Source organism: Molothrus ater, chromosome 5 (genome assembly GCF_012460135.2).
Source record: "Molothrus ater isolate BHLD 08-10-18 breed brown headed cowbird chromosome 5, BPBGC_Mater_1.1, whole genome shotgun sequence".
NCBI classification, from domain to species: Eukaryota; Metazoa; Chordata; class Aves; order Passeriformes; family Icteridae; genus Molothrus; species Molothrus ater.
The window spans coordinates 27,278,051-27,300,425 of record NC_050482.2 but is presented as its reverse complement, the minus strand read 5'-3'; the positions used below and the strand labels follow the sequence as shown (position 1 = coordinate 27,300,425).

Genomic DNA, 22,375 nt, shown 5'->3' with positions numbered 1-22,375 from the left:
ACTACAGATTAGTACTAAAGCTGAGGTGCAGAGGATGCAAAATTCCTGTATTTAGTTCCCCAAGTAGCTGTCATTTTCACAATGCCAGTCTGCCTTCTACCACACACTTCCGCTTTTTTCAGATGGGACCTGTTATTCTGCAATCATTCATGCAGTGATGTTGTTGTGCTTTAACCACAGACAGCAATTGTCATGCACACTGAATTATTACCAGGATAAAGTATTTACAGATGGGACTACGAATAGTGATACCTCTTATTTAGTTTTGAATAAACAAATCTGTCCATCTACAGAAACAGACTTTTGATCTAGCTTGTTGCCTCCAGCTGCTCATTGCTTTTCACTGTCTGGAAGATATGCCCTCAGAGCAGAAGGAGCACACTCTAAAACTAAAAAAAATTCAACTGGAGACAGAAAAGCATCTTCACCAGGAGATTAAGCTGGACTGTGCAACAGCACTAATCAGGGATATTCACAAATCAAAATGAAAAATATTGGGTTTGGGGAGGCTTGTTTTGGCTGGAAGGGAGGGTGAGTATGTTAAAAGGACGACCTAATCAATAACCTGGAGGCCATGAAATATTAGATGAATAAGGAATCCTCAAAAGTGCATTATATTAACTTTGACTATATTAATCAAATAAAAATAATAATTACTTTATTTGTAAGTCACAAAATCTGACTAATCCTTTTTCAAACAGATTTTGGCAGCTAAAAGGATGAGCATTCCAGTACTATATTCTAATGAAATTCTACATGTACTTTCATTGAGCATATTTTTTGGCAGCTAAAAGGATGAGCATTCCAGTACTATATTCTAATGGAATTCTACATGTACTTTCATTGAAAGCTGAAAAAATAATAGCCTATTTGCAGAAAAGAAAAAGACTGAGCTTCATTTTTTCCAGAACAGTTCATATTACACATTATTCAAGACTGAATTCCTAAACCATTCAAAACAAAAATGCAAAACTGTCCTAGTTGGTAAATATATGATTTCCTAAATACAATGAGTACACTATAATAATTCAATTATGCTAAAAAAAGCCATTTATTACTATGCAAATCCTTTTTTTTTTCCAATAGATATGGCATACAGTTCGGACAATAAAATTATTTATGTTTTCAGATTTCATAATGCTCCATCTCATTGATAGTTTCTTTTACAAAGTATCATATACTTTACTAGTAAAATGTTTTAAAGTGTAGGTTGATAGTTGTTCATTAATTCAGCTGTTTGATTAGACACTTCAGAAAATTTTTAAATGGGTCTCTTCCATCAGTGATAAAGGCAAACAATAGCTAAAAAAAATATTTAATTTTCTCTTCCATTTGTCCTCCTGAATGCACAAGAGTATATTGTGATAAAGTTTTGTACGCTTACAGACTTCATGCACAAAACTAAATTCACTCAGAAGGGGAAAGGATTTGAAAGTTAATTCTACTGGCATGTTTACCTCACAAATGTCAGGAAAATAATATGGCAAAGGCCAGTCAGTGATTCAATTTCAGACCTGACACAATCTCTTATCCCTAAATAATCTCCTCCTTTATTATGATTGGGAAATCACTAAGAGGAAGGGAAAAAAAGTTTTGTAATAAGTACTTAGAAATAAAATTGGAGGAAAAAAATGGTCTGCATGGAGAGGTCTTGCAAAGGTTTTCAGAGACCCTGTGAAAATCTAAGGGTTTAACACAGGTGTATGGTGTGTTCTTTAAGGCCTAAGGCAAAAAGAGAAAAATTGCAGAGTGCATTAGCTATTATTGGTTCTTTTTATTATTTCTAAAACATGGAAAATACATATTTCTTTTCTACTCTTGAGATAAGCATCATAAACCAGAATATTTTTCTACAATTATGCAAAAATAAAGTCTCTTTTAGTGATTAAAGAGGAGTTATATACAAATTCTCATACTGAAAAAAGCAGATTATTGTATACAAGTAGTTTTTACTTAGAGGAAATAGAATTCAAATTGACAATATTAATAAACATATTAAGGGAATAGGGGAGAAAAAAAGAAATGGAAAAGAAACAAAAGCAGCAGTTTTAATTGTCTACTTCAGTAGATAGGAGTGATACTTCATGAGTAAATACCTTAAACTCAGCAGTTAAATGTAAAACATTCTGCCATTTCATGTATTGGCTATATAAATCATCAAATTTTGCCCATGTGTAGGCTAAAAAAATAAAAAAGAAGATATATTGTAAAAAATAAGTGCCCTCATACCTGTGAAGAGAAGAAAGACAAGAAAATCTATTTTCCTAGAGCAATTGCTTAAAAATCTTACTGCAGTATTGCATAGGGCAGTTATCTGGGAACTCTGTATTCTTTCTAGCAATACTATTGCAAACACTGTCCTGTGGAACACTGGAATTTGAAAACAAACTTCTATTCGAGATTTTTACTGCATGCATTAATAACAAACTACAGCAAAGGCTCATGTTAGAGTGAGCTGGACCCTCTGTTTCTTGATATTGGTCCTAATTTTTAAAATAATTTCATTTTTGAGTTACTCCAGAATAGAGCAATGAAGTATTGCTGCAAACAAACAAGGCTACAGGCTTTAGAAAGCCATGTTTGGTCATAATGGTAGGTTATTTTTAACTACTCTTGCAGAGACTATGTTGATATTTTTAAAATAAAAAACCACAAACTTGGTTTTCTTTCCTAAGAAGAGAATCCAAATTGATCATAGTCAGAATTAGTCAATGTCCCTCTCTTCCATGAATCCTGCAGAAATTTTAATCTCTGACCAAAATTACAAGGAAAAGACCACATATGTGTGTTGCAGTGGCAATATGGCTCCTGGTCTAAATGTACAAACTAGCATTTATTTGTTTCACTTGTTAAACATTTTAGCTGGGCATGCTGAAATAAAACTATTGTCCATCACTTTGTGCAATCGTACAAGGCCAATTTACTAACACAAGCATTTTTGAAAAGTGTTGACTCCACCCTTTTTCTTAGGAGAGCCTTGCAGACTGCTATCACATTTGGGGGTTTAGATCTGTGTAAATGAATAACAATTGTAAGTGTAATGATCAATAGTTCAGTGAAAAATAAATACAATTCAAAGTGAAAAAATGCTTTAGAATGCTTCTAGCACTCTTCAACAATGGCTGCAAAACTAAAAGAAAATATCAATTTAAAAGCACTACTAGCTCATCAGGAATTTTACATAAATTCCTTGTGAGAGGTCTTTGCTACAAAGGAATTGCACTCAATAATATATTTGGAAAGCATTACAAACTTCTATTTTTCTTTCTTAGTTGAGCATCCTTAGACTCATTTCTCTGACTGATTGTAACCATGACCTCTGTTAGCTCTCACACATGAAGTTTTTAATTAAATTTAGAAGATATCTGGATGAATTCTTAAGAGAAAAAATGCTGTAAGTAATAATTAACTTAGTATTTGTTAATTTCAAATCTAGTTCATTAGAATGAGTTATAATTACTGAACAACCTCTTGAACTTCATAAAGCCTCTACTAATGAAGAGTAGTCTTTCACTTTCTTAAATTTATTATCTTATAATAAAAACTAAAAAATATTTCACACCTCTTATTCTTCCCATTTAAATGGTTTGCTTTGGCAATACTACAGGCAAAGACATCAAACTACCCAGATTTTGATATATAGAACAGCAAACATATGTCAAAAACCATACTGGTGTGAGCAAAAAAATAATTTCAGGTTTTACGGAAGTCTTCGACACATTAGTAAATAATCACCTGTGCTGCTGTTGCTCAAACTGTAGTTGAAGTCTCATTGGCTTAAGAACAGGGTCTACCAGAGCTGCAGTTTTCTTGTTCAGAGCATAATGGAATTGCATTTATCTTTTTAGACATTTTTACAGGAGTTGGTCTGAAATTCTGATTTACTTTTTTCTTACATATGAGGTACATTTTGAACCTTTGCAAAGTTGTTTTTTTTTTCTCCACAATTTAATAGCTAACAGATGTACTTATAGCTATCCTTGGCTGAGAAATAATTTCAATCTTGACAGTCAAAAATGAGCTCTATATGGTATTCTAACCACCTGCCCACAAGCAAGAAAAATCTGCTTTTTTAGGATGCGGCAGCAGTGCCAAAGCAAGCAACTTGGCTCAGTTAAGCTGGATGAGGAATGATTCCCTTCAGTTTGATTTGACCTTGAGAAATCCAAAGGTCTCAGCAATCTGCATATCTTTGGGTGTCAACAGGGAACAGAGGAGATAAAACAAAAATACAAACCCTTGTAAAATAGGTAGTCTCTATCACACTTAAGAACAACTTTCTCCAAGCAACATGAATTGCTGTCCATGTTTATTGGGTTTGTGTGGCCAGGTTTTGGTAGCATGAGGTCTACAGGTTCTGTGAGAAGCTGTCACAAGCTTCTTCCATGTCCAAAAAGGCCAATGCTGGCCAGCTCCAAGATGGACCCACTGCTGGCCATGGCCAAGCCCCTCTGCAGTAGTGATAGGGCCTGTGGGATAATGGAGTGAAGGGGGAAAAGTTGTTGTACAATGGTAATTTCACCAAGAGAATGATATTATATTTTAGCTCTGCACACACCAGGGGGTTAGTGACGAAGGAGGAGGAGGTGGTCCAGATATAAGAGCATAAATTCCCTTTCAGATCCTGGTGCAGACCATGATGAGTCAGGCTGTGCCTCTGCAGCCCATGGAGGTCCATGGTGGAGCAGAGTTCCACTTGCAGCCCACAGAGGACCCCAAAATGGATCAAGCAGATGCTTGAAGGACACTTTGACTGCAAGGGAAGCCCACTCTGGAGCAGGGTCCTGGCAGTCATGTGGCCCCAAGGAGAGAGGAGTCCATGCTGGAGTAGGTTTCCCTGCAGGACTTATCACCCCACAGAGGACCTGCACTAGAGCAGTCTGCTCCTGAAGGACTGCACTGAATGGAAGGGACCCATGCTGGAGTTCATGAACTGCAAAGTGTGAGAAGGAGTCACATTGGAAAAGTTCATGCTGGGGACTGTCCCATCAGAGAAACACGAAGATCAAGCAGAAGAAGAGTGTGAGGAATCCTCTCCCTGAGGGGAAAGAAGCAGATGTGATGAAATGATCACAACACCCATTCCATGTTCCCTTGCACCACCGCAAGGGAAGAGGGAGAAAAAATGGAAAGTAAAGTTGAGTCAAGGAAGAAGGGAATGATGGAAGAAGGTGTTTTAAAGATTTGGGTTTATTTCTCATTATCCTATACCCTGATTTGCTTGGTAATAAAATACACTAATTTCCCCTGAAATGCTGAGTTCATTTTGCCCAAGATGGTAACAGGTGACTGATCTCTGCTTGCCCTTATCCCCACCCCCAGGACTTTTGTTCCACTTTTTCTCTCATGTCTGAGGCGGAGAGTGATAAGCAGCTTTGGTGGGCACCTGGCATTCAGCCAGCTTCAACACACCATAATGTAGAACTTTTTCCACATACATCCATCTTAATCAAATCCACAGAATGAACAAATGCTAAGATATTCAATTTCAAGTGACACCCAGATCCCAAAACATGAACCTTACTGCAATATAACATGTAAGTTATATTAGTATCACTGCAGGGAATCTTACACATGACACTAAACACCTTCCAGCTCCTAAGAAATCTCCTTTTTCACTTCCAACACACACATACAGCCATCTGTGCCTTCCTACTTTAACTCTTCCCTTACACATACATAAAGATATAAAGGCAGTGTTATATATGTGAAGCAACTAATTTTTTTTTCTGAAGGACACCTACAGACTATGCATGAGAGTAAGCAAATGGATGAGGGAATATTCTTCAGCTGTGTGCAGCTATTAGCTTTTGCCTCAGAGCTGAAATGTTTTCCATATAACCTACAGATCCACCAGCTTTTGACAGGCCTGACTATAAAAAATGCATCCAAACTCAGAACCTGGAAAGTGCTGGAGGATTCTTAATGCTTCAAGTATTGCTTCATAAGCATTGCCAGACCTGCTATATTGAGAAGGGAGCCCACAATGGAAGACGTGTAAATGACAGAGATGATACAATCTGAAACAAAATAATCCACCCAGTGACATTAGGAATAGCCATTATGGAGGCAGTGATTCCCTCTGCCTACAATTGGGTAATTTTTTGATTATCTAAAATCTGTTACACTTTTTGCCATCAAATATTTTGGAGTCTCAGGAAAAATGAACACTAATTTACTGGTTTCCTCATTTGGAACAGAATTATGATTACAAAAACACCCCTTTACACAAAGCAGTTAAAGCAAGTTGAACTACAAATGCTATCTCTTTTTTCCCAGCTAAAGCATTCCTACCACAGTGCACCAGTGCAGGTTCCTGTATCTCAACAGTGCTACAAATAAGTAGAAATCTGATATGGAAAGTACAGGAGATGATGTAGTTCTGCTTCATTAATTAGATAATTTCACACAAAGCATGTCATTCTTAAAAAAATAGTGATTTACCCATTACTTGCTTCACCAGCATCAGCATAATGCAGTTAACTTTTAAAACACATGATATTCAGGAAAATTACTGGATTTGTGCATATTTATCTAAAATAATAATATGATTGAAAGGACAAAGAATAAGCCAGTTCATCTACTAGAGAGATTAGGCTCATTTCAAGCCTTGTTAACACCTCATTTTTATGAGAGGACAATGTAACAAGAAAGAGACTAGAAATAATTATAAGAGTGAAAAGATATGAGATCATTGATTGTGAGATTCACAAAATTCATTACATCATTGCTATGAGCAAAAGTATCTTTCATAGATCAATTTACCAGAAAAGGACACTAATCATACTTCTGAATCCAGATATGTTTGCCGAAAATATACCAAAGACTTAGAAGGACAAATTTATGTCTCTTAACTCCCTTAATATCACACCATTTCCCAGATAATTGCTCCAGTTTATGTTCAAGGCATATGTCAATGCAATTAATTTTCCTGTTGTTTCTTTCTTTCTTCTTTCCTGAATTTTCAAAATATCCTCAAAATACTCTTATGCTTTTTAATGAGGAAGCAGCTATGGAGCTGCTGCTGTTCTGTATGACCAATGCACATGATAAAATAAATTCTTTATCTCAATGCTCTTTACCTTCATATATCTCTTTCTGGAGAAGATTTTCATGATTCCTGCCATTCACTAAGAATATTTCCCAAAGCTATAATTTAATTTGATCTTGGATAATGATATGAGTTGATAGCATTTCTAGAATTTATTTTCCTCTGCTTTAAAGATACAGTATATACCTAGGGCCTAGGTTTTGCCCCTCTTAATACTTTTACCAATATGTAGGTGTTTGCATCATAAAGGTCTGTTACCCTGGTGCTGGAAAGCATTCTGTAAGCTGATTCAAAAACACTACAGCTGACAGAAGCTCTTTTCTATGTCTTGTGAACTGTAGAGTTCTAGAGGTAGTACTTACCAGCAATGCCAGGGGATCTGGATTTTACGGAAATAATTTCTCCTTGGGCAAAATTTCTTTTCATTCATTTGCAGTCACTTTTTATGATTCCCATTTCCAGCCTCACATTGCTTTCTGTAATTTTTTTCAATTCATACTACCTCCCTTCAGGAACTGTAAAAGGCCACTGCACATCCCCATGCACATAACACTCAGCAGCACAGGAATTTCCCTCTGTTCCTGAGAGTTTTGCTTACCTAGTCAGGAGGCATGAAGCATTTAATATTGTTTGTCCCAGCAAAGCAGAACTAATTTGCTCCCACTGCTAAGAAAGATCAACTAACAGTAGTTTCCCTCACAGAGACAACTTTATCATTTCTCCTGTAACATCCGTGAATAGTTTTGTACTTGGGCCTTCTACCCTATACCCTATAAATTGTTTGCCCCTTTCTTTTCCCTTTCATCTGTTCTAGCTCTAGCAACATTCTTATTTTATGATCCTTTCCACAGCAGATCTCCTCAACCCATTCAGGAAAATACAATTTTGTTGAATTTTAATGAAGCTATGGATGACTACTGCAAACCTGTTTTTGAAATAATAGAGGTAAGTCCAGAATCAGGGTTGGGTTCAGGGTGTTTTGTCTAGTTTTACTTTTTTTTGTGGGGGAGGGTTGTTTTTGGTTCATTGGTTGGTTGGTTGGTTTTGGGTTTGATTTTGTTTTGTTTGGGCTTTTTCCCTAGATTGATTAAATCTAAAGCAAAATACTGCAAAGGTGGTACTGTGGAAAATCTGTTCAAGGACCATATTTTTTACAAGGTCCATTTATAACTTACATTACTATCTCAAACAATATTGAGAGCATTATTATTTAAAATGAGTATTAGAAAATTCTATATTTAAAGTCAATATGTATTTCTCAATTTATTCAACACTGGACACTATCTAAAGATAACTGCATATACTAGATGTATGGCAATAGAAATTACTACACACTTTTACACAAATCTGTCACTGCCATTTGGAATAATGAAACTACTTCATTTTTTTGCTCACCATATTCTCTTAATCAGAAGAACTATAATTATTTTCAGGATAAAATTTGTAACAAATACAAAACAGTTATTTTGTGTTGAAAAACAGAGCAATCCTTATCAGTTGCATAACTTTCATTTAGATGGCTAACCAGCTTATTGATTCAGGAGAAAGAAAACATAAAATATCTCATTTTTCACTACAAATCTTTCACTTGTGAATCTGTCTCATTCCAGCACTATGCCCTTTACAGTTAAGATTATGAAAATTATTCACTTTGATACTTTTGATAAAAATCCCATTAACCACATAAGTGTATAATTTCATTACCTTCTCACATTTCTCTACTGGATTATATTGATAATTAACATAACAGGTTTTTGCTAATATCATTAGCAGATATTAACAGTATCATATTAAATCATATATTAGATGGGAATAATTTGTCAGATTCATTATCATTAGCTTCATTATTTTACCAAGGTAAAAACTTACTAGCTATTCTAGGTAATCTAAGTGAATTACCAAACCCTGACATCATTGTCAAATTGGAAACTATACCTGTAGTAACAGGAGGACACATACAGCCCAAAGAGGTCTTGCAATAAAAAATATTAATTCCTGCACCCTACATCCTCTTTTTATCAATATTGAATTACCTGAGAACATTTTAGTTTTAGGCACATTTTTAAGGAGTCAAAGACAATGGTTTTGAAGCGAATTTCAAATGTTAAGATTTAACTAAGATGAAAATTTCACCTGATATATAACGGTTTCTATTTTCTCTCTTTCTTCAACACATGTAGAAATGCTCCTCTCAGTAATGCCTTTGCCAGCCTAAGAAAAGCGATGATCAAACTTTTTTCCAGATTTTAAGTTGTGGATTTTAAAATTTGACTCAGCAGCAAAACTCTAGCCTGCAGAATCTGCAATTATTAAACACAGCTCTCTACAAAATTCTTCCTCTTTGAACTCACTTTTTCTATTCACCCAAATCCTCTCCCTTAGCAGTTCTCCTGCCACTACTTTTGTGACAGAAACTATCACGGGAGAGGCTGCAGGCTGACCTTTGGTTACCTACTCTGTGGTTATTTACTCAGCCTTGGCTGGCCAGGCCAGTCTTCCAACAAACAGGCTCTGTGAGAGGAGGAAGAGGTGCACAGGAGCAGAGGAGAAAACAAAAAATTTTAAAATTCTTTGTATCCCAGAGGAGAAAATCACAGCATCTACTACCTTGGACAACCCTGTTGGCCTGTTCCTCTCCTAAGGAAATTCTGAATGAGGAATTTCCTCTTATTTTCAAAAAGTGGTGACAGAGATGATCATAGCAGCCTTGCCTCCTCATCACTGTTACAGCTTACTGGGCTAAACTCTTGAAGACCTGTGACTGCTAAAAGAGTCTGGCAATATCTCTGCCTAGGCCCAATGGTTAGAAATAATTCCCCATTCACACACCTCTCACAAAGGAGCTTTATTGCCTAGGACAAACCAAAGGTATTAAAATTTTCTAATCTGCTTTAGGCAGCCTGTGCAAAATGAGGAACCCTTAGTATAGTAAGTGTTTTAAATGTGTGGGTTTTTTTGTTTTGGTTTTTTTTGTTTTGTTTTGTTTGGTTTGTTTTTTGTTTAGTTTTGTTTTGTTTTTAATTTATGGAAGGGGGAGAGCTGTTATTCTTTTTACAATGGAAGCCTGAAACTTCACATCTCCTTCTATTTATGTTTGTTAGGGAATAATATTTAAAAATGTCTTTTATTACTTTTCCTTTAGAAGTGTACTTTCTTTTTTAAAGAGCACTACTATCAAAAAGATAATTGAGAAGTTTACAAGTAAGTAATAAAAAATATTAACCATGTATGGATAAGCGAATTACTATTTTTATGATACGAGTTATGATTATGAATTTAAAAACTTAAAAATATTTCAATTCAGTAAAAAATCCTAAAAAGTAATAGGTTTCATATGTCTTCTGTTACAAGATATGAGCATATCTATGTAGAAGACTGCAGATACCTACTTTTCATCTGGTGGTAGTCTTTCAGACTGAACTTTCAAATTACTGAAATAAACAATTGCAATTTGAAGTAAGCAGCAAAAAAAAAAATCTCTTTTGTGTTATTAGATGCAAATCTACACATAGATGCTATTTTTTCTTGGTGTATAAGATAATGTTATGGTATATCCAAAAATCATTAGTCATCATTAATCTTTTATGAAGATTATAAGAAATGCCTTATTTCTGTGTCTGAGCAGGAGTCCATGTAGGCCAATAGTCTGTCTCAAGGCAACTGGAAAAGCAGACAGTGCCCAGGCAAAACACATTAGCTTGACTACTCTCCACGAGCATCGGGATTTAATCTGTGTTGGATTGTACATTGTTGTCCATTTTTTTCAGTATCTGCTTACTGATCAGTTATACTGTCTGCCTTCAAAGCATCCTGGGGCAACAAATTCCAGAAGTTAACTATCTGCTGCACAAAGTCTTTCTTCTGCCTTTTATAGACCAATCTCCCACGTAAAATGCCTCTGCTGTACTGCAGGATTTGATGAATAGTTCAGCTGGTCCATCAGCAGTGTTTTTGTTGTTTTTAACCTCTTTCTATGTCCATCTTTAAAATCATGTCTCAAGAAGCAAGAACTGACTGCATCATTTAGGGGTATTATACTCCTACACTGTTAAGGCAGCTCTATATTTTGAATATTTTCTTAGTTATTCAGCTTTGGAATTACACATTTAGATCAGCAGAAATCTAATAAAGAGAAACCTTTAATTTAGGAAAAGTCTAATACTTTTCAGAGCAGCCTTCTGTTTGCCACATGAGCTCATGTATAAACATTTTTTTCTGGAAGAGTTCAGTTACATGCAGCCCAGTGCTGGGAAATAGTAAAGAAATGCTTCATGGAGCCTAAAAAGATTTTTATAGGTGATCTTTGCTCTTAGGAGTAGATGTTAATACCAGTTTTCTTTTTTCTCAAACCAATGAAATTTCATATTGTTATGTAAAAATGAAGAGCTGGAAAAGCAGTAAAGTTTTCAAACCAAAGATCATCAAAAAGATAATCTGAATTACCTGCAAAATAAAAGGGCATTGCCCTCATTAATACTTCCACTGCTTTCAATAACCTCACATCACTGAGTCAATTGGTATTTCATTAAATTGCTGTATTTCTCACATTCTCCTTCTCAAATATGTTTTCCCATTTAATATTACTGAACCAAGAAAATATTCATTCAATACTAATTCTTGAAAAAGCCCTCAGAATTATTCTTTGATCATTTTAAATATCAAGAGAAAATCTAATTCTGCATCTGCCCATAACAGTAACTTCCTTGTCATTCCCTCGTGTTAGCAGGAATACAAGTATGCTGAACTGTCTACTGAGTCTTGTAGTGTTAAGAAATACTTGTCAAGAAGAGAATTTTTGTATTTCTTCTTTTAAGACACAAAGTGCTACAAAGGAAGCATTTCTGACTTTGCTTTACAATCTTACATCGTGAGACTGGGAAAAAATAGATATTTTTGTATAGCAACAGAAAATCCCAGCATGCTGGTATTTCTAGAAAGAAAAGTGTTATCAGCATGATCAGATGGTGCTAAATAAGTGAGAGTACAATGATAGGAAGCCTCCTAGTCAAAATAGTCTGAGACAGACACAAACTCCAAATTCTTATTTATAAACAACAGAAAAGAAGAAAAATACCATTAAGTAAAAAATATTTCTACTAATGATGGCCAGAAAAAGTCTATAAATTTAGGATTGAAACACAACAAAGTATATGTTGCTAAATGTATTTTGAAATAACAAATATCAGGCTCCACCTGCTTTAGCAAAGTGATAGACTCAGTAATTCAGCCAAAAGCTGAATCTGAGGTGTGAGAAAGAAGAAAAAAATTATAAACATGAAATGTATCACTGCTTGAATATTACTCTGAAAATTTTCATTGCCTTTTGTCAGTATACATTTTAAAGCTGAAATTTTACAGGTATCATGAAAAGCAAAAGGATCAAGAATAAGACTTCAGTCTAATGCCTTACAGAATTAAACTACCTAAAGATTAAAACTTCAATTCCAGACAATTAAATCAGTTTTCAAAGGCTGGTGACTTAAATAAGCAGAAATTGTTTGCATGTTTTCACAGAACTTTGCAATGTTGTCCTAACCAAAACAAAGCTCCTCACATGCTTGTCATTTTGTTCTTGAAAGAACATACTCTAGCTATATATAACTTCCTCATACAAGACTTTACTACCCATATAGAGAAGTCAGTAAAAGGCAGAGATTTAGCATGACTATCCACATTTATTAGAATAATTTGTAATGAAGAATAATAGGTTTGTGGAGGCTGTTCAACAAAACTCAGATTTTCTAAGTGACAGACAGGACCCTATCTTCATTATTTGACCATTTGTGTGACTTTATTTGTAAGGATTGGTTTTAACTGCAAGTTTTGTCTTGATTTTTTTCCCAGCAATCATGGCTACTCTAGTATATTAAGAGAAAATAATTTGTGTGCATTGTTCTAATAACTTAGGCATACACAACCCGGTCACATCTCCTCATGTTTGTTCTTCAGTGCTAGAAAAAAAAAAACAATTTTTCTGAACCAGGGGCAATGGGCCACAAAGAGAAAAGCAACAATTCTGATATTAGCATGTTTCTGCCGGCTTCTTCCTTCAAGTCCATAGATGAGTGGATTTGCAAGGGTTTTCCCCACAGGAATAAAGGTACATCATGACAGAAAAAAAGATAGGAATAACATAACATTGTTTTGGTGCCACACATGCCAAGAGCTGCTAGCTCAGATGGTGGACCTTGCTCACCTCTTCAGTGGCCAGACAGAGATGCATTGTGGCCACTGGGAGTGTGTCTGTGTGAAGGATAAAGTGCTGGCATTTAGCAGAGAAGCAATCAAAGGTCTGCATATTTCACTGGAGTGTAGAGCTGGGCTGAAGAGACTCCTACTGCAGTTCCATGCTTTAAAACACACATACTTTCCAACTGTGCAAGGGGAGCCAAGGGACCCAACTTTCCCTGCCTTTCTTTCAGATGAGCTGCTCCAGCACAATTCCCCATCAGTCATAATCTGTCACTTCTGCTGAGCTTTAAGATTTTAATTAATTCCTCACGCCCAGCTATGCAAGGAAGCGGTACTGCATAATCCTCAGCAAGTTGTTCTCTCTGTCATAGCAGAGAATCTTTACAACAGAAAGAGGAATAATCTGACAGACATGTGACAGCTCAAAAGACCCTTCAAACATTTGATTCAAAGCAAAAAACTCACACATTAATTTCTTGAGAGGATGCCTTTAGAGCTCTATTATATTTCACCAGGCCTTGAGAGAGAGCAAGTAGGGAAATGTTGTATAGGAAAGCAAGAGTCATTGCCAGGCAATTCCCAGCTCTTCCCATCCAATGAATTAGTTAACATCTAGTTTAGAACAGGGACAATCATACTTTGTTATGTCCTATTGGCAAAATCCTAAGACATAAAAGCACAATATGTGCTTTTCTCCAGTGCACAAGCAGTTCAATTTTCAACTTTTGAGCTGATGAGTTACAAGTACCTCAGTATGGAAAGTCAGTAGAAAGCAATAACCAGCAAAACAGCTGGTAGATCTGAAATAACCCTCAAATCTAAAAATCTGCCTGTGGAAATACTACAGCGCTTGCTGCACTAAGAAAAAGTATTAGCAGCATCCAAACTACCTACCAGCAGAGACACTGAGAAGGAAGAAGAAAGCAGGATTTCTAACCCAGTCTTGCACACTGCCAGCTCTAAGCCACTTCCGAGTTATATCAATAACAGCTTAAAGACAGCTATGAGGCAACCTGAAAATAAAAAAGACTAGATTCACAGTAGTCAAAACGGTAAATTCTATTTCAGACTTTTGTAGTGTGGTTTTTTTTGTTTTGTTTTTTGGGGTTTTTTTTTTTTTTTTTTTTTTTTGGGTTTGTTTTTTTTTTTCTGTTCTTTTTCTTATATTTCTCCAGGCCTTTATACTGTCTTTTTTACACTTCCCCCTCCCCTTATGCTTCCTCAAGGGAAAGGCTGATATATATTAGACCAGTTCCACAACTTTTCTCAACAACCCTAAGAACTAGAAACAACCCTAAGAACCCAAGCAACAACTGACAGATCCACCTAGCAAGGGTTGATTGGTCTGTCCAATAAATTCTTGGTGTCCTTTCTGATTGAACACACCATGAAACCTTCAGCACTGTTTCACTGTGATACAGCCCTTCTGTTGATCTGGACTCTTAAGCTTCCCAGGGGGGTGGGGGAGTCACAGTCCCTTCAAGTGTTTAAAGGAAGATTGGATGTGGCACTTAATGCCATGGTTTAGTTGATAAAGTGGTGTAAGGTCATAGGTTGGACTTGATTATCTCAAATGTCTTTCCAGCCTAGTTAATTCTGTGATTCTGTGATCTCTACTCTCTTCATAGGATCTCATTTACTCACAACAGCCAGCAAGATTCCTCCACACCTCTGAGATGCAGCCATTTCATAAATTGGGTTGTAAAGTGTAGCTTTTTGAAAAGCACATTAAAGCATAGCCTTTATCTGCAAATTCCTCTGTCAACACAGCTCTGCTGTGGTCCATACTTGCTTCTCAAGAATGACAACCTTTGTGATAAAAAATAACCTCTGAGAGCACATTAATACAAGCACCAATCCAGTAAAAGGTAGGTGATAAGGCACTTAATTGGTGAAAGTATCAGATTTTTCAGGCTGAAGATATAAGGAAAATTAATACCTTTTTTTCTATGCAGGAAACTACAACTCCAGACTTACTTGATAATCCCGTGGTTAGAGATAATTAGCAAACAATATGTATGTGTGAATAATACATATACCATAAATAGACTTCAAATACAAAAACATGGATAGCAACTTTTGAACACACTGAAAAAATCATGAAAACACTATTAAACATCTGGAATGGGTAAATTAAAGCAATAACGACCAGTAAAGGAGCCTTTCCTGCCTCCATAGCATTAGCATTAGCATTTATTACCACTACTATATCACACCAAAAAAAAGAATGCACAAAAGCTAAGGAAGATAGACAGCAGGAAATAAAACTAAATACTTTAGAGTGAAACCTATCTCCAGCTTAATTGTAAGAGACAGGATATTTTATAGACAGGTCAGTAATAGGAATGGACAAGTACATAATGTTCTGATGTACAGACCATTTGTATTCAGTTGATATGCAGCTGATACAAGAGGTACAATTACAATTCTCAGTTTTCTGTAGATTTCCATGACACCAAGTTTTCTTAATGTAATGAATCACTTCAGTCTCATATTTCAATTTAAAGCATTTATGGCAATTATGAAACTCAGTGCTCAGTCTGAGAGAATGTGAGAGTTTGACTGCTGCATGTTTGAAAGATGAATCATATAAAAGATTCCAGTCTCTATTCAGAAAATACAACATATGGAATGAATACTAAGCATTACTTTATCTTTCCAAAAATGTGGAATTAAAATAATAGGAAAATAATTTGTTTCATAACAACAAGGGAGTACTTGGGAACTATTTACCAGCCACTCCTTATAAGACAGCAAGCAAGCAAACAAGCAAGCTATTTTCTGATATACTGGTTTTACAGGTGGGAGTCCCAACAGGGGCATTCCTGTGAACCATGGTGCTATTACATCACAGGGCTTGAATCTTGTACAATAATACACCTTCCTTGAAAAGCTAGATATCTCAGAACAGAGAACTTTCTAATTTAAAAATCATATAATGAATTGAGTTGGAAGGAACTTTAAAGATCATCTAGCTCCAGTCACCCTGCCATGGCATCACTGGTTCAAATTTCTCCTGAGTTTTAAAATTTAAATTTCACCTATAGATCAGAAAATATTTTTGGATGTTTTTTTCTCCCCAACAAAGCTACTGCCATGGTATGTACTCAATCAGATTTCTTATCAGGTAACAAAATCAGAACAAGCACAAAGTCTAAAACATTGTCCAGATTATTGTCTTATCTTCAGGGCACTAATTGTCATGCAATATGGGGTATAAAAATTAAACTAGATAGTAATTACTCCATCTATTGAAAAAATACCTAATGATTTAAACACACCAACATAAAGAAACTCAATTTTATAGACCATATAGTTCCTTCTTCTCATACATTGCATATCAAATACTTTTTTATTATATGATATGCTTTTGTAGAAATTACACCTTAGAAGGATGCAATGTGGCACAGTTATTGTTGCCATGGGAACAATAATATTAAATTTTGTGAGTTTTGCACACATGTTCTCAGATATAATGCTGCTTTCATGTACTGTTTAGTAATAAATTTCCTCTTTCCCCACTTCAGTGCACTACATTCTTACAAGAGGTAGACTGCTCTCCCAGTTGAATTTTTGCCCTTTTTAAAGTAAGCAGTTCTACTGTCAACTTCAGCAGGGGGGGGCATCATTTCATTCCAGGCCTCTGCTCCAAATGCATTTGCTTAGGAATATGCCCTGAAGATATGATTCTGGTTTCACTTATGCAGAACAAAAAAGGAGAGAGAGAGAGAGAGAGAAACATAAAAAGCATGAATGCAAGAAAGCAAGACAAAACAAGAAAGCAAGACAAAGTCACAAAGCAAGAAATCAAGAAAACAAGCAAGTCTTCTGTTCCATGTCAGATTTAAATGCTTTATATGATTTCTTTAGGCAATTTTCTCATCATTCAGCTTAACAGTATAAATCCAAATGTAATATAATCAGAACAGTTCTTATGTCTCAAGAACTAACCAGTGTGGTTTCTGTCAATGACCTCTTGTCTGTTCTTTTTAAAAATGAAGTTAAACATTTATTACAGCCCTAATCGTAAAATTCAGATATGCTGGGATAGCTGGGCCTATCTAGAGGAAACAGGGTCCAAAGAGGAAGCATTTATGGCAATATTTTGACATCAAAATTTGTGGGCCTCTCTGCTTTACTCTGTCATTTACAAACTCTGACATGGCATTTCTGTACCTGAGCATTTTAAGGGGCTTATCAGCTTCCAGTTACCTGTAAGAGCTGTACAAATGGAGATGCACTGTAGCTTCCTGAAGGCCCACTCAGCTCAGAAATTATCTAGCCCTACAAATGTATGTGTGTGTGTGTGTATATTTCTACACAGGAACTCCTGTGTGATGCACAGGAACCATGTATTCCTTGGCTAGCCCAGTACCCAGCTAACAGGAAGTTCCCAACATCGTAAGTAATAAGACAGAGGTTTCAGATTTTGGTACACAGTTTTTAAAAACAGTGACTTTTACCATGAATTAATAAAAGTATTTATTTTGTAAATTCCTTTGACTGACTCTTAGAAGACTGAACTCTGCTCACTCCACAGTCAGCAGAAGTTCCAGATATTCATCATCTTTGAAAGCTAAAGACTATGCCAATCTCCAAATGTCAGGTTTCTTTTCCATTTATTTGGTATTTATATATATTTTAAAAAGAGGAAGATGAGTGATGGGGTTAAATAAATGGATAAATGTGAATGATAAAACTCCTACTCCCTCAGACTTATCTGACATTCTTAAGAGATAGTATTTCAGTAAACATCCTACTAGAATACCAGTGTGCCTGCAAAACACATAGTAAAACACCTCAGCTTACCTTGGGTGGTAAACTGTTTGGTGAAATCTTCAACAAACAATTAAGTAGCATCTTGCAAAAGTGATATATTTTTATGTTTTTGGAACAATGAGTGAAATGCATACAGTACAGAAATAAAAGTAAACTAAAGTGGTTTCAAAGAAATAACTTTATATATGAAATTGATTTTATTCTTCCATAATGTTTATAATACATAAAGTCTTTAAGAAAACAAAACATAGATTAGAAATACTGAAATGCTAAAAATGAACCTGCTATACAATCTATAATGAAAGCCAACGCTTTTTATACTTTGTTGCTCCTGACAATAAAAATCTCTCCAGCTTCAAATATCCACCCCTTTCATACATAACTCACTACCATTAAAGGTGCTTGAAGAGAGCAGGGAAAAACATCAATGGTTCAAAAAAGCTGACAAGACTACATTATTTAACATTATTAACATATGTCATGTGGGAATTTTAAAATCTCAGTGTTTGTGGTTTTCTACTGTACACTCAATATCATGGTCACCCACAGATCTCATCCTCTGTTGCCTTTATTGGAAGGGAGGTTGTGTTCTACAGCAGGAAGATCTGGGTTCCTAAACCAGTATATGAATCAATGGGTTGAAGGCCATAGTAAAGCCTTTAATAAAAATACATGTTAGCATAATTTGTTTTGAATAAGAAAGTTTTTTCACAATTAGAAAGTCAATGTTTAATTGTGTAATATTGTTTATACAACCCTTAGAAATTCTGCATGTATTCAGACTACTGTTTTCTGCAGTTTGCTATGAGAAAGTGCACTGGTAGTATCTGTCTCCATTCAAGATTTTTCAAAATAATGACCTCCTCAGAATTTATATCTAGTCTTGGAAACTGGTAGATAAGAGGTGAAGTCTGGCTGCAGATGTATGTCTCTGCTGATACAATTTAATCTATTACAGCCCAACTCATCTTGACACATTGCACCTATATATATACATATATCTTCAGCACATGCCTGACTCTTCCTAAACATTAACACAATTCATATTTTGGTTACAACTCACTAAAATGTGAATATTATATATTAGGCATATATAAAATATATATTAAAAAATTTATTTTCATTGCACCGTGGTGTTTGATGTGCATTTTATTTAATCAAAATCTCTAATAAATATTTTTGTTATTTTCTTCAGTATTTTTTCAGTGCTATTTCCTTCATTTTGTTCATTGTATTAATAGCAGCATCAATTGCTAACCAGTAGATCAAACACCAACAGAATCTTTTTCCATTGCTGTGTGTTTGATAAAGATCATAGCATTACATCTTTTTTTAAGCATTTATGTGAATGTTCTCAAAAAAAATCCCTTTAATTATTGCAAATATCATTTTAGGTAACATCTTAGAAGAAGGGTCATCACACTCAAAATATTTGATTCCACTGTGATTCTTGTTTTCCAAGATGTTAAAAGCAGCAATCAAGACTTGAGTCCCATTGTTAGATACTGTATAAAACCCATTAATTTGGATTCCACTTAGCTAAATTTAAAAGTTACAAATCTATTTTAAATTCATTACTATCAAAGGAAACACATTCAGATGCATTATCATCCATTGCATCTATCTTAGCAATCTATTTTATGCAATATAATTTTGCATATCAAAAGTAGGAGGTAGACTAGTGATTTTTAGAAGAAACACTCAGTGGGAAAGGCAATTGGAACAAGAAATTCGAAGTCCTCAATCCATGGCTGTGACAGTAACACAGTAAAAAGCGTACTCCAGTTACTCAACAGTCATTGTATTTACACTGCACAGTAAGCTAGCTATGATTTTTTGTTTGCAGGGCAGACAGAAGGCTGATGATCTCAATACTTTATTAGCCTCACCATTCACCAAAAAAAATTCATGATCAAACACTTAAGTAAAAGAATTTTAATGATGGGCTAGGATCACAAAGCAGAATAAAGAGGGAATGTGCTATATATGATAGACTCTGATTGTATGCAAGAATGTTAAATAGTAAGGAACTGAACAACATTTCTGCAATCATTCTGCAGTAAAGATTTCAGCATTAGACCTAATCAAAAACAAAATATAAGAGAATGTTTATGAAAAAGAAAGACAAGTACACATGAGAGATGCAATACAGAGATGTATTAAGAGATGTGTTTTATATAAAACTTGAAGGAAAGGAACAATTCATTTCATCTTCTATCAGTTGCTGAGGACCAGCTAGAGTACCACAACTTAAGAAAAAGTGAAATCTAATGGAGACAATCCAGGTTAGAGCAAAGAAGGGATATTCTAAAGAAGATGTAAATCTCAGTGCAGGTAAAACAATGCTTCTGGGAAAAGTTAAATAAAGCCATGTCCTAATTTTATGCACACAGGGATGGGCTCTGATCTAATTGTTACCACACAGTAAAGATATAATTGGGAAAATTATTGCCAGTTTGAACAAAGGTTAGCTTAATGTCGATTAGCAGTCAAATCCATTGTCATTTATAGTAAAGAATGTCATAAAAAAAAATCGCAGAAACCGCCCTTTTGTTATTGTAAAAAACTGTGATGTGTCTCATCTTGAATATTGTCTGCACCTTTGGATTACTGTGACTGAGCTGCAGGACCTTGCACTTGGCCTTGTGGAGCTTCATGAGGTTTGCACAGACCCCCCCCCACCAATCCTGTGCGGGTCCCTCTGGGTGCCAGCCCTTCCCCCCAGCATGTTGACCACAGCGCACAGCTTGGTGTCACCAGCAAACCTGCTGAGGGGCACTGGATGCCACTGTCTGTGTCACTGACAAAGATGTGACACAGCACGCCCAGTGATTTGATGATACAGATTTCGAGAGGCTTGAAACATGATCAAACCCATGGAGGAAAAGTCTAGTGAAAAGTTTATTCAAAGATATCTTCAGCCCCAAGTTAGGATGCTGCTCAAAGCCAGGATGATATCATGAAAAAGTGTCCCTATGCACCTGCCTTCTTTTCAAATTCCCCTCTGAAGAAGCAGGGTTATTCTGGGAAAAATAAGATCTGTCAGGAAAAATAGAAAGCCTTTATATTTTCTTACTCCTGGAAAAACTAGACTAAGTGCAAGAAGCGGCTCATATAAAATATAATGCTGTATGAAATTCTTTAGAAGGAGCAATGATAAATTTTTTCAATAACTTTAGACACAAAAGAAAATAATTGCTTAATTTACACTAACATAATTTACTATTATGAATTACTATGAAAAATATTCTGGCTACATAGATAGCAAAGCACTAGAATTGTATTTCTGTGGAGGTTGTAGAATAACTTTCTGCAAGATTTAAAAGAATAAGACAGACAAACATTTGTTAGAATACATTTAATCTTTCTCTTTGCCAGAGAACTGACTAGCCCATTCTTCCAGCTTCATTTGCATTTTATGGCTACAATTTCCAAAAGAAGAGATGAAAAATGAAAATGTAATTCAATACACCCTTAAAAAGTTACAAAGTTAAATAAATTAATTAAATAAAGGTTTGAGACAACACATCCGTTACTTAATTCTTTCAAAGGATATGGTGAACAGAACTGAATGTTTCAGAATAAAGATATTCTGGTACTTTTTTTATCATTTAAAATCTACTAGATACAAAGAGGAAGAAATCCTGCACGATTGAAAATTAGATGTGAGCATGGAACTGAGCCTCAGTGGATGGATTTCAGCAGAAGGGTCATCTCTTGAATAAAGGGAGAATTAGCCCATACATAAATTCCAGCATAATCATGCATAATGTCAGGTTTTTTTGATAAAGATAGTATAGTTCAGACTCTAGGGCTACACAGGCAGTGCTTTTCAGTTGAAAATTACTCAAAACACCAAAAAATTAAATGTGAAAATAATAATAATAAAATATAAAATATAAAAATAAAAATAAAATAAAAAAATAAAAATAAAAATATAAAATAATAATAATAAAATCTACACTTTCAATCAGAGAAAATAAATACCAGTTTTGTTCATAAATATATTAAGATAAAAGTCTTCAATTTTATTTACAATAAAGCTTCAAAACAGAAGGCAGGGTGTGCTCCCTCCAGAAAAAGGATTGTTTACAATCTGAGCGGGAATAGATGCATTTTCAACAATGTACTCCTGTCATCTGACTGTTATCTCAATTTTTTTGTCTATTAACTCTCTTTATTTACCCTTTTCATCTCAGTTTGTCTTCTCTGCATGGGGTGGGATGAGAGATAAAGATCTGACTTCCTCTGGTGACTGCTTCTGTAGCAAACTAGTGAAGCATGATGCCAGGATATGTTACATCACTATTTTTACCCTGTTTATCCTTGGATACCTGTTTTCAAGTAGGATAC

The 22,375-nt window shown here is 35.2% G+C and overlaps 1 protein-coding gene across 1 annotated transcript in view; it reads right to left on the bottom strand.

Annotated features, from left to right (window-relative positions):
- Window positions 1-22,375, bottom strand: part of IMMP2L (inner mitochondrial membrane peptidase subunit 2) — a 406,503-nt gene that overhangs the window by 92,742 nt on the left and 291,386 nt on the right. The window lies entirely within an intron of this gene.